We start from the raw sequence: 13,830 nt of genomic DNA on the forward strand, positions 1-13,830 counted from the left end.
TCACATCCAAACAGAATTCTGAATATTAGCTTGCTTCACATCTAGATAGAACTGTGAAGATTGGCTGGCGTCCCTCCTAGACAGAATTGTGAATATTAGCATGTATCACATCTAGATGGAATTGTCGATATCAGTATACGTCCCATCTAGATAGTTATGCCACTAACCAACCCTACTAATAAAAAAACCTCACCCATCTGCGTACACCTCTCAAACTCTGAACTAAACACAACCATGCCTCTAAAGCACAACAAACCATACTCACTTCACTACACTGAAACAACGAAACAAACCACACATAACCTCATACAATAGCACATGACGGCTACCAACCGAAAAATACACCTAAGCCTAGCGGACGGTGCAAACCGAAATGAAGCTGCCAACCGCACATCACAGCTCTCTTGCTCTTCTCTCCTGCTCAGTCCTACTAACGTACCCAGCTCTCTTGCTTTTGAGATCCGCCAGAGCGCCAGGGGAACATTTCGGTGGTGACAGAGCTCAGTATGAATATCCTTTAACATAACATAACATTCTTAAGGTGTAGGCGTAGGGGGCAGAGTGATGATGGTTTCCACCTCCTGGTACTTGGGAGGTGGTTTGGGGTCAGAGCAGAGGTGTAAGGCGGGGGTGGTGGAGAGAGTGGTGGGTGACATGGGCTGAGATGGTGTCCTAGTCAGGGACTTGTGTTGTGGTGTCTGGGCGGGGGGGTCCGGATGTGGAGCAATGCACTGAAACAGTGGGTGATAGCCCAGCACTATGGCTTTGCATCGCATTGTCGACTGTCCTAGCAGCTAAGAGATGAGTCTTGGAGTGCGCTGGTTTAGCTAAGTTCTGGGTGGCAGAGAGTGTTGTGAGATGTAAGTTCAAAGCTTGCGGGGCTGCTGCATGCAAACCCTATCCAAAGTTAGAGAAATCTTAGGGGCGCTAGGCATAGGAACAAGTGTCCTCCCTTTTGGGAGGTGGCATGGTGTGGATGCATAGGCTGTCGAGGGCCTCTCATGGATCGTGCCCATCTATCGCCTGCCCAGTGATCATAAATCGACTTTGTAGATGTTTGATGTGTGGGTGGTCGGATTGCTGGGTCTCATTTTCCAGATAGGCTGAAGAGGGGGCTGATGAGGAAGACGAGGTGTCATCCTCTTCTATGACTCTGCTTTCAGATGGCCAGGCCTGCAAGAGACAACAGGAATGCTTGAGTCTTCACTGGTAACCTAGTGGTAGAATTTGATGTTGCTGGTGCCCCAGCGACACTGGGTGCAACCTGATCACGCAATGTGCCCTGTCATTCCACATGTCCAACATACAGGAGGGAATCTCCTAACTTGCCCTCCCTGCATGCCTTGATTATCATTCTGTACATTCTGAAAACCGCCTCGGATATTCTGAAAGTTTCCCCGATTATTCTGAAAGCCTCCTCTTCTGCGGAAGCCTTCTCTGCCTCTTGGCATAAAGCCATTCTCCCTTGATCTGACTGCCATTGGTTATTCACCTGTGGCATACCTGTTCGCTGTTGTGCTCATAGCCCCTCTCCGCTATTCAACATTGCCCCTTCAATAGCATATTTCAACAGGTTTTTCTGTACTAGTTCAGCTTCCTCACGCTTCTTAGCATCTTCCCTCTTCAGATTTTTCTCTTGCAATAATTGGCAATGCTGCGCAATGGTCAGCTGTATTTCTGGCCATGGCTTTGCATCCATACCCATCTGCTCCTTGAGCTGTCTCTGTACCTGGTCTGGCAATCACTGACACAAAATATGATAGAATACAGGTATCGATTTCCCCCACGGCTCTCGAGTTTACAATTCTGAATGTAAATAAACAGATCCTCGCTTTCCTTCATCTTGCGTGCCATAATTGCACTCATATCCGACGTATCAGGATATTGTACTCTAAGCGCTTTCCAGACTGCCGCTCTCCAATTATTAAATTGCGCTCCATCATGCGCTGTGTTCTGTGCTGTCACACTTGAGTATCCTGCTCTCGTCCAAATGCAGTCAGCCCTCTCCCCAAGGATAGCGGCTAGAAGACCCTTGATGTCCTCTATAGCTAACGTATTTCCTTCTGTCATTTTCTCTAACTCATATATCCATTTCTCCGCCCGACGTTAAACTGGGAAATGTACATATTAAATTGTCCTTATCCATCTGGGGCCATGGGATATGCTATGGTCTGGCCCCACCATCATCATTGACGTCACACTACGTCTGGCCCCACCTTTTTCTAACAAGGGAAAATGTGGAATCCCAAAATGGCAATCGTCTCCCATCGCCTGCCTATCCATAGTAGGGACAATGGTTCCTGATCACCTTGTTCCTGGTAGTAACCTCAGCCTGCTCACATCGGGTGGCGAGTCCCCCCTCTTACTAAGGGGTCACGTTTTGGGTCACTCTGGCCGCGCCATAGGCTCTGGCGTCCTTTCTTCAGCAGGTCCAAATCTAACCACCTCACTTTATCAGTCTGAAAACACCCCTCGGGTCTGCACGCACCAGCACCCTCCTCCCCACGGAAGGTTTCCCTATCTTCGTCTGACATATATTGTCTCCAACTAGTATGACTGTCATCCCTCTTGCCCGAAGACAGGGCTCTATGCTCGAGGCTAAACAGGCCTTGTGACAGGGTACTTTCAGATCGATCGTCTTTCCCTTTATTTCTCAATTCACTTTTTTGTCCTCATTTCCTGATAAGCCTTCTCGATTCTGTCTCTGATGCTTCCTAGCTCAAGATTCTCCTCTAGATTTACTCTAGAGGGTCCTGGCATCAGTTCTTGCGATGGGAGGAACTCCTCTATGTCCACCCATAATACGATTGGACTCAGTTCCATTAGCTGTCTCTCAATGCGATCAATAACGCATGTCCTCTGTCTTCTTTTTCATTCCATTTCCTCATCTAATTCTCTTTGTTTCTTTGCTTCTTCCCTAACCCTTTCTTCTTGCTGCCTTTTTGCTTTTCTTCTCTCATTTGCCCCATCACCTCGTCATCCCTGCGTCTTTGCATTCTTTTATCTCTTTATTTCTGTTCTTCCTCTTCTTCTCTTTTCTTTTCGAGCCTGTCCTGTTCTTCGATTGCTCTCTGCCTATTGTCATATTTTCTTTGCTCTTCTGCCCTCTCCTCCTTCCTTAACTGTTCTTCCTGATACATGTGTTCCTGTCTTTCTCTACTCTTTCTTTTATACTCATCTTCTTTCAATCATTTCTCTAGTTCCCTGTCTTTTTTATCTTGCTCATCTTGATCTTCCCCTTTCTGAACTTCTTCGATGCTCTTCTCATGAAGTTTGAGCAATATCTGACCACCCATCCATTTGTTCTGTATGAGCGTTATCTCGTCAGCTTTATCTTTTTTTCCTTTCCATCTGTTTCTCATTCTATATCTAGGGACACACTTTAGAGATCACATCGTTTTCTAGAGTTCTCTCTGGACTCTCGTCATTGCTATAGGCCGGCGGATCATGTATCGGCTTACTGTATCCTGCCGCTGCCTTAAGCTCTCTTAATGGATACAATCCTTCATCTTTCGCACTTTCTTCATATACTTCAGGCATGGTAGGGGCAGCAGAAGGCTCAACACCCCCCTCTTTACACTGGTTAAGCATCCAATCTTCAGGAGGCGGTCTTCCCGTTCCTCCTGATACATTTTCCAAAGCTCTAGGCTAGCTAACCTCTTTTCCAATTTCTTTCCCGTGTACCCAGCGTGCATGTTTGTGGTCATGTGTTGCAGAACTGCTTTTTCCAGTGATCCCCCCTGTGGCCATGGCATGAACATTTTATCTGCTGTGCCCTTAACCTATTTTGCACTGTATTGCTTAAGCCTGGGTGTGTGTTTTGGCAGATGTTTGCACATGTGCATAAGCGGAGTAACAGCATCCACTATGACAGGTCACACTCGACTGTCAATACTTACTGTTATGTTACATAGAAAATACTTTTCAGAAAAACAATATAATATGAGTGTGCACCAATCATCGCCGCTCCAAACCTCTATGTCTCACTTTACTTCAATCTTCCTATTCAATCGACACGATTAACAACTAAATAAATAAATAATCCACTCTCAGCCTTTTACCAAAATCTATTACTTCTCGTTCTTTGACATTTCATCATTTCCTTAATACATACAATGCATACAATATACAAACAGACAAACTGGTCTGACCCAACATATATCTCTTCTCAGCACTTTTCGCTGCTTATTTTTGCACCTAAATTTACTCCGATCGGAGTGTACGTTATTTCCCTTTGTGAACATTGTTCGCTCGTAGCCTAGGTATATCCACTTGGATTTTGAAATGCCTTCTCTAGACATCCCTGGACGTAGGATTTATGGGCTTAATCTATAATGCTCCTTGTTCTTCATGTATGTCTACTTGACGCTCTTCTTCATTAAATAAATACCCCACCAACCCTCCGTTACTTTCTTCCCATTATCACTTTCCTCACTTAATATGCATACATCGTTTTTGTCACCTTTCTCAATCTGGATATAGTGATTGCATTGAATGCCAAAGCATTGAATGCCTTAGCATCTAAAAAAAAGCAATGAAAAAAAAAGCATTGATTGCATTTGTTTTTTCTTTTTTTATGGGCGGGTCCCCCCAAACCCTTTGTTTTTTTACCACTTAAAACCCATTATAATTAAAATAAAACCTTTACCTTTGAAAAAAATGCATTCAATGCCTTTTTTCCAATGCATTTTTTCCCCAATGCTTTGTCATTCAATGCTTTATATTCGATGCAATCACTGGATACCCTCAATCTACTCACCATCGGGATCGTCTCCTCCTCAACCGGCCACTGTAAGCCTTTGGTCTGCTCAGCTGCCTATAGAAATCGGGAGGGGAATTCCGTGAAAGAGGGACCCATCCCACCTATCTTGTTGTGTTTTGCAAGAACTTGTTCGGCCGCTATCCACAGGAAGCCTTGCGGTCCTCCAGCTAAATGGCGGAGGACGTCCGATATTCTGAGAGCCTTAAAATCCTACTGAGTCAACAGATCTTTGACCATTCTACCTCTGCTACCACGTGAACCAATAGACATGGGTCCTTTAAGAAAAGGCAGCTATATTTAGAGATGGATGGGGATGCAGAACGTACTCATACATCAATAATCAAACTGACTCAGGAAGGTGGCAAAACTTAGTACTGTTTTATATGCAATTATCTAAAACGGAGTTACAACGGACATCAACAGACGTCGCAAAGCACGATCTCGATGAATTTAATAAAAAACACAACTTTTATAGTCAAAACTCATCATCATTGACGTCACACTACCTGGCAAACTACAAAAACCTACTTGGGCATGTGATAGGTTTACAGGGAACATCTAGTCATACGTTCCATACTGACGGGGGTTGTGATTGGGTCTCTAATAACAGGTGGAAACTAAGCCCTCATCTAGTGCAAGGCATCTTCATTGTCACAAAATACACTATGTTTCACGGCCATCTATAATTGGTTGGCATGCTTGTACCCCTCTGGAATATTCTACATGCTAGCAGCATGCAGGCTGGTACCCCAGGTGCCTCTGGGCTGGTCTTGACCATAGCTTCCCATCCAATTAGCCTGACATCTATCATCACTCTTGCAGTCTGCCAGTCAATTAAGGCTTTGAACTCGGCCTTGCAGAAGCTCTCTGTGCCTGAGAATATAAGGGAGTGTGGTATGATTTTATCTTCTGGTTTCGGTGTAGCTCGACCCAAAGTCTATTTTCATCTAATCATGTGACTGGAGACCACGTTTCTGAGCTCTTTGCTGCATATAATACTATTAAATGATGAACTCTTGACGCCTTCAGTGTTTTTTCATTCCCCCTCAAACAGAAGTTTGTTTCTTTCTCGCGTTCATGTAGCTACTTGACAGACAACCAGGATCACAATGTCCTCGACTCTTGGTGCTGGGCCAGCCAGCCGTTCTTGGATTCGTCCTCGCTATTAGCTATTTTCCAACTCCGCCACACTGAAAACCTTTCCATTCACGGGGTTCAAGCTTTGCTAAAGTGCATCGTGGAACATCCAGGTTCTATACATTCCTACATATATACGTTGGTGTATCACAGCAATCTATTCATTACGTAGCCAGCCTCAAGATTGCTTTGTCTACTAGCATTACAGCATCTGTACAAGTGTAAAATGAATTTGCATTTTCTTCAGTGTTTCTTTGCATGAGTATCTTCATTTCGAGCCCGAAATGACGCTCATCTCTGACACCGCCTCCAGATCGTATAGAATGTCTATGTTCTTTTGCCTCGTGCATCTCTTCAGGGTGCATCAGTTCTGCTCCGCATGACGTCACCAGTCCTCTTTCTCACTGATTTTCACACTTCTTCTGGGTCTCTGTCCAGAAGACCATCATATCTTCGAGAGTGCATATAGGGTTTTCTCAATGGATACCTTGTTCCAAGAATTCTTTGCTGTACAGGCATCCGCACTGGTACTGCGCATGTCACAATTTCAGGTTCACAACATATAGGCAGCATGGGGTGGAGCTCCTGGTAGGGGCTTTGACTCCTCCTCTACAGGTCTTAGTTGCTTCCTTGCTAGTTTTGGGTTCTTTTAATCCACAACAACAAAAAAACAAATACAAAATGCCTCAGTTATTGTTCCACCAGTGCATCACGGCAGGTCGTAATGACAATGATGATGAAGTGGAGGAATGGGAGTAATGAAGATTACCAGTAGGTACTCCTAGCATCACTGTCACATTGTCTGTCTGCCATCCAGGAATGGTGTGCCGCCAATGACCTCTGCCTTAACGCCAGTAAGACTGAGATTCTACTCATCGGCACACCCACTCCCTCCTTCCCTGCAGCTCTCTGGCCGGCCTCCCTTGGCCCCCTTCCTGCCCCTACCTGCAAGGCTAAAAACCTCGGGGTCATCTTCGACTCCACACTCTCCTTCTCTCCTCATATATCTGACGTCTCTAAGAAGTCACACTACCAGCTGCACCTCCTCAGAGGTATTCTTCCCTTCCTCTCCTTCCCCCAGAAGCTCACTGTCTCCCGAGCCCTGGTTCTCTCAAGGCTGGACTACTGTAACAGCCTCTATCTTAATCTGCCTGCCTCCACTCTCCGCCCTCTGCAACTTATCCAGAACAGAACTGCGAGACTTGTCCTTGGCCTCAAGCCCAGGGACCGTATCTCTCCAGGACTGAAATCTCTTCACTGGCTCCCAGTGGCTGCGAGGATTAAGTTCAAAACCCTCTGCATTGTCCACAAGGCCTTCTGGGGCCTGGGGCCTAAATACCTTCAACTCTCTCTTCCTAAATATCTTCCTTCACGAGCCCTTCGCTCATCCGTCTCCAACTCCCTCATGGTCAGCCGCTTCTCGAAGCAACGAGCTGGGGGTAGATCTCTCTCCGCAGCAGGGGCCTCCCTCTGGAACAGCCTTCCTGCCTCCCTGAAACTGGAGGAGAACCATCTCCGGTTCCGGAAGCACCTCAAAACCTTCCTCTTCGCTTCTGCCTTCTCTCTCCCTCTCCCCTGCTAAACCTGCTTAACTCCCCTCTGAATTCTGCACTAAACCTGCATCTTGGCCACTCTCAGCGACCTCGGTCCAGGGCCCAGCCACTCTCCACTTGCACTGCCTCCCTGGCTCCCCCTGCACTGTGGGACTGTCACTGTATCCCTACAGCCCCCCTTCCCAGCACTTGCTCTGCACTTACCTCGTACTTGCCACCAGCTGGCCCTTTTATTTATTATTTATTAATCACTATTTTATTACGCTACTTACCGTGTACTGCACTTTCCCCCCCACCTCCTCCCCCTGCACTTTCTCCTTTTCCCCTTACCTCTGCACTTGCGCGATCTGAATGACACCTGGCCTAGTAGGATCGTTTGTCTGTCTTTCCCCTTGTTTCCCTCCCGCCCTGCCTCGTCGCGCCTTGAAACACTTGTGTATAGGCGCATTACAAATACCATATCATATCATATCATATCATATCATCCCTCTTTCTCATCCCAGTACTTACTTGTGAAGCCCACCAAAGCTAGTGAGCTATAGGTCTAAGAGGTATGACTCTGACCACGTTATTGTTTAAAGATAAATTGCAACCATAATAAAGCTCTTCCCTGGTGCCAGCTTTTTTTATAATGTTATTTCTGCTTCTTTTGGTGTTGTTTGCACAAGTAAGTCTCAAATCCTTGTGTGGCTGCTACACAGTATACATGAAAAAATATTTGAAATGAGAAATAGGTTTTTCTCAAATGCGCCAACCTTAGAGATTAATTTCATTTTGGTGAGTCATACATTTTAAATCCAATTCTTCTTTATGGAGAAAAGTGAAGATACATTACGTGTCAATGTTCGTGTTTCCAAGTGTTATCTTCACACTCTAATATTTGATAAACAAAGATTTCTCAAACAATATGTCAAATCCCAACTTTAGTGTCAGTTTTTCCACTCTCGACACGTGTTTCCCCACTATTTATATTAGTGGTTCATTAGGAGAGTTAGTTCCAAGTAGATTGACAGATGTATGCAGAATGCTGTAAGCAGATGCTGTTTTGTAGCTTGCTACTGATGATTTATTTTTTGAGTTATCTTCTTGGCCTTTAAAATACATGTGTGTCTTGGATGATAGGATGTCGCAAAAAGAGACTATTTCCTGCTGACGGTTTTGTGAATAGTTTAGTTTGGATTTCCGAATTCTCCACAAAAAGTTCCAAGTCCAAACATTCTATATTAGTATTGCTGACCGATTTTGTGAAGGATACATTATAATTGTTGTTGTTAAGATGGGTTACATAGATGTCCAATTATGTGGTGTTGCCTTCCCAAATTACCAAGATATCATCTATGAAACGACCCCAGAATTGCACATTATTGCTGAAGAATGGATGTTTCCATGCATGTTGAAGTTAGAAAAAACCCATGAACAGGTTTGCATTGGATGGGCAATTTTTGACCCCATCGCTGTGCCTTGAAGTTGTTTATATAGAGTGTTATTGAAGGTGAATATGTTATTGTGAAGACAGAAATGAAGCATTTTAAGATCATTTGATTTTGTTGTTGAAACAATATGGATCTTGTTTTAAGAAAAAATGACATGCTTTCCAGACCTTTATTATGATGTATACTGGTGTAAAGTTGAACTACATCCAAGATAACAAACAGATAGTTTTCCTCCCATGGAATCTGGTTAATTTGCTGTATTATGTGTTTGGAGTCCTTCACAAAAGAGGCTAAATTTGTTGTCAGCGGTTGAAGATGTGTGTCAATATATTGTGAAATATTTTCTGTGACTGATCCGATTCCATTTATTATTTGTCGAAATGATGGAAAGTTGTTGTATGCTTTATGTACTTTAGGTAGAAAGTAAATGGTTGCTTGAATTGTTTTTTTGTGAGTAGACCATAATACTCTTTGTCACTTAGGAGACTTTGTTCATACCAGGTTTTAATCTTGTTATTCCATTCAGATTCCGACTCGGGTAGAGGATTGTGTGATAATTCTTCATAGCAATCGACAGTGCTAAGGTGTTTTAAGCCTTCCTTAATATAATCCGTTCTGTTCATTAGAACTATTTTACCTCCTTTGTCCGCCGCCTTGGTTATCACAGATGTGTCCTCTGCTAGGTGTTTAATGGCTAGTTTTTCTTCTCGGGTTAGATTGCTTTTCATTCTTGTTTGTTTACAGCTCAAGTAGTTCTTTCTGATTTTGTCACTGACTGCTTTCTGGAAGATGTCTATTGCATTCTCAGGTGGAAATATTGGTGTAAATGTTGATTTAGGTTTAATGCTGGTTTCTTCAGATAAGCAAGTAAGTATTCCTTGCTCTTCCAAAAAAATGTCTTTTGTGTAATTTTGATCTTCTTCAATGTTCAGTATTGTTTGAGAAATCTTTGTTTATCAAATATTAGAGTTTGAAGATAACACTTGGATTTAAAGGACTAAAAACCAAGAGTGGAAAAACTGACATTAAAGTTGGGATTTGACATATTGTTTGAGAAATCTTTGTTTATCAAATATTAGAGTGTGAAGATAACACTTGGATTTAAAGGACTAAAAATCAACTATAAAATTGAACGTGTGATGATAACACTAGGAAGTGAAAAGAAACAATAATAATAAAAGAATCTTTGAAACACGAAAATTGACATGTAATGTATCTTTACTTTTCTCCATAAAGAAGAATTGGATTTAAAATTTGTGACTCACCAAAATGAATTTAATCTCTAAGGTTGGCGCATTTGAGTAAAACCTATTTCTCATTTCAAATATTTTTTCACACTGTGCGTGCGCCACATCACTGGTTTGCTTTCTTTCTTTAAACCAAGTGTCATTTTGAGTATATGTTAGCACTTATAATGTTGCCCTTTCTGTTTACATTTAAGTGGTAGTGCATGATGTGAGTATTTAGTTCCTACCAAGTTGCCGCTCTACCAACGTCCTGGATGGAGATGCCCCGGGCTTCCGTAGAGGATGCCGACACTCCCCGTGTTGGTTTTCCTGGACCAGGTGGAGGCAGAGGGGTCTCGAAGAAACCCTTGCCATTGAGATTGTCCCTCCTATCCATCTACTGATCTCTGGGACTGATGGCTTCTTGTCATAAACTAGCAATCTGACTTTCATTCAGCAGCTGCTCTGTCCAAGTCTTCACCTTGACCCTGAAGAAGTCACATCTTGGAAGGAAGACGGCAGAACATCACTTTGAGAAGAAACGCTGGGTGGCATTTAAGACTCAAAGCTTCTAACTGACTACCAGGAGTGTGCCCTGCCACAGCAGTTGCCCGACCTCACTAAACCAGTGTGGCGAGGCACTCGCTACCAAAAATACAAATAACTTTACGGTAAGGAACTTCAATGGGTGCATCCATCAAGAACCTTATAACCAAGGGAAGATGCCTTTGGGATTCCCTGAGTAAGTCATTGGTCTACAACAGGGATCTGTGACCTTTGGCTCGCATCAGCAAAGCCAGCCTATACAATGGCAAGGGATCATGGGAGATGTAGGGATTATGGGAGTTATAGTCGAAAACAACTGGAGAGCTACAGCTTGCAGACCCCTGGTCTAGAAATATAGAAACTTCTTAATATGCAGTTTAACAGCTCCACACTGTGTACAGCCCGATTCTAAGGTTTCATTAATGCCAGAATGGCCATCCACTGAGTTCTGTTGGAGGACAGGGCCAGGCCTTATTCGGACTCTTCCTTTAGAAAGTGCCTTTCTTTTTTTATCCGTTCCTTGGCATCTACTCCCCATGCCTGGTGGCCAGCAGCAGGATTATCTGTGGAGAGTCAAAAGGATCCTGGATTGGGGCACTGAATCTAATGCAGAAATGCTGGAAGACCCCTGGACCTAGCTGCCATGCTGCCGATGAGATGTTTCTGCTCAGATGTTCAAGGGCCATGACATTGTCTCCTTTCATATGGTTCACTTTGAGTTCTGTTCTGCCCAATCCCATAAGCTTGTTAGCCAAGACCTCTAGAGACTTGGATCTGACCGCTCCCGTCTCTCTATATATACCATATTGTCTCTTCACGACTGTTAGGGAGAATTCTCAAGAATGTACTAATTTCCCTTACCTTTTGAGACCCCCACCAACTTTGCTTGATTTCTAGGATTTTATTTTTTACCTGGGAAGAGTGTGAGCCTTTCTTCCCACTCATCCATGTATTTTGATGTGTGTTTTACTTTTGTATTCTTTGGATATGGACTTTTAAAACAACTCCATAGGCATCATCTTTTTTCCTCTGTGTCACACAGCACCCTCAGTGTCAGAGGGGTGTCTTTCAGACTCCCCAAGGTTTAAATACCTTCTCTGGGACTGGCTACCGTCCCCCAGAGCATGTTAAGTTAAATTGACTTTACTAGTCTTTTAGAATTTATAGACCCAGCACACACTATCTTCCTATAGAGTGCCTGGAGGGGTTGCATAGCTTCCCCTGAGTCTAAACACTCATGTAACAGTCAGATGTTACCCTTTCCCACTTGAAATGGCTGGTGGCAGTGGTTTTAAACAAACTACCATGATTTTTCCTGACCGCGAACAACAGTGGCTAAAAACCGGGTTAGCCATGTTTTCCAATAGGGTGTCCAAGACCTATCTGTAAAAACAGACTCTGGTCAACTTTTTCCGCCATTTATTTTTGGAAAGGTCCTTCTTGTGTTTGTCTCTGCGCGCCAAACCAGGTTTGTCCCCTTTGTATGTTGGGCTTTGGCGGGCTTCACTGCTGAAGCCCTCCTCTGACGCCTGAGTATCTGGGGTGGACAGGATGTGAGGGAGGTGCCCGAAACTCCCTCTGCTTAGTCTCCTAGGAGACCTGAATGCACTCTGGCGTGATTGGACAGCTGGCTGTCCAGCAGGTAAAGCTACCCTGCTGTTTGAGTGACAGCCAGGCTGGAATGAATGGGGGAAAACTGGTTAAAAGCATGTCTCTGGGACTTGGAAAGCAGAGTCCTTAGAGAAGACGAGCTGAAGGAAGAGGACTGCTGCAACTCCTGGTCCACCAGTGAAGCCCTGCTGCAGGTACGAATTGCCTGAAACTCCATCGACAGAGAAGCCCTTCAAGGTTAACTTGTTCCCTTGAGTTTGGTGGGAACAACCAACTCGTAAGCCACATGGACACCGTCCCCACCCTGGTTGAATCTTCTTCAGAGTGCTGTTGAAAACCAGATAGCCAGGGGGAAGGAAACCAGCTTGTGGACTTTAAGGCACTCATACCTTAAACCAACGTTTTGTCAAGCTTGTGGCCTCTTCCCTGGGCAGTGAAGGAACCTCCCGACGTCCTCCTTCTTGTCCCCACAACACAACTGAAGCTCAGGAACAGCGAGATCTGCAGGAACTGCCAGGAACAACTGCCTCGGCTACAGCTTTTCTTCACTTACAAGGTACTGTGCAAGTGCGGTGCAGGAATCTGTTCGGCCGCGCTGAAAGTTTGTGAAACTTTCCCAACTTCGAAGGCTTGTCCTTCCCTAAACCAACATCTGACTTTTCATCTGACCAAATTCTTCTAAGATACGTGGCAAAGACTTAACCGTTTACTACCAGAACTGTGCTTTACTATACAAGACTCCGAACCATTTGACTTTGGCCCAGGCCAATTGAATTGAATTGCTGGTTGTATTTAACTGAAACCCTTGGCCCTGTCTACGAAAGTATTTGTGCTGTTGATTCTTATAACCTTGTCTTTTCACCCCTTTTTTTAAAGGAACTGAAGTGCCATTTTGCTCCTACTTCAGGGGAGCTCAACTTGTTCAGAAACTGATTGGTTGTGTATTGTAGTATATTAAATTGTGATATTGAGCTGCTCTTACTAGTGAAATGTTTTCCAAATGACTGTGTAAATAAATGTATATTCTTTTACCAAGAAACCTTGAGTAAGTGTTTGTTTGAATCACTTTATTAGTTGGTCCTTTGTGTAACTTGTTCTACTACTCACTCAACTCTTGAGATAAGTCTGGCTGCTCAGCCATCGCTGCCATTTTACAGTGTAGTACAGGCTTGTACCAAAGGTGAAATTGTACTTACACTTGTAGTCTAAATTGTGTGAAGTGTTCCCAAAGGGTACTGCATGTGATTCTGCCTAACAACGACAGCGGTGCTCCCCCTTGAATCAATGAGGAAAATATTTAAAAAACTCTGAGGCTGCCCCTAGCTACCGGGCAGCTGGAGGCGCGTGCCCCCTCCAGCTTTTGCCATTTTTCTTGAGATTGGTGTTCCCACTGTTCCATCCTACCCCCGACGGCTGGCCTCTGTGGTAATCGTGATGGGCTAGGACCACTTCAGTGGCAATCCGGCAATCCACTTACCAAATTGTTCATTTGCAGCCACCAGTGCAACCTGGCTCTCCCGAGCAACACTGGCTTTGCATGAAGTTTTGCCCAGGGCACCACG

The sequence above is a fragment of the Ambystoma mexicanum genome, chromosome 5p (assembly GCF_040938575.1).
Source record: "Ambystoma mexicanum isolate Mex_15411 chromosome 5p, UKY_AmexF1_1, whole genome shotgun sequence".
NCBI classification, from domain to species: domain Eukaryota; kingdom Metazoa; phylum Chordata; class Amphibia; order Caudata; family Ambystomatidae; genus Ambystoma; species Ambystoma mexicanum.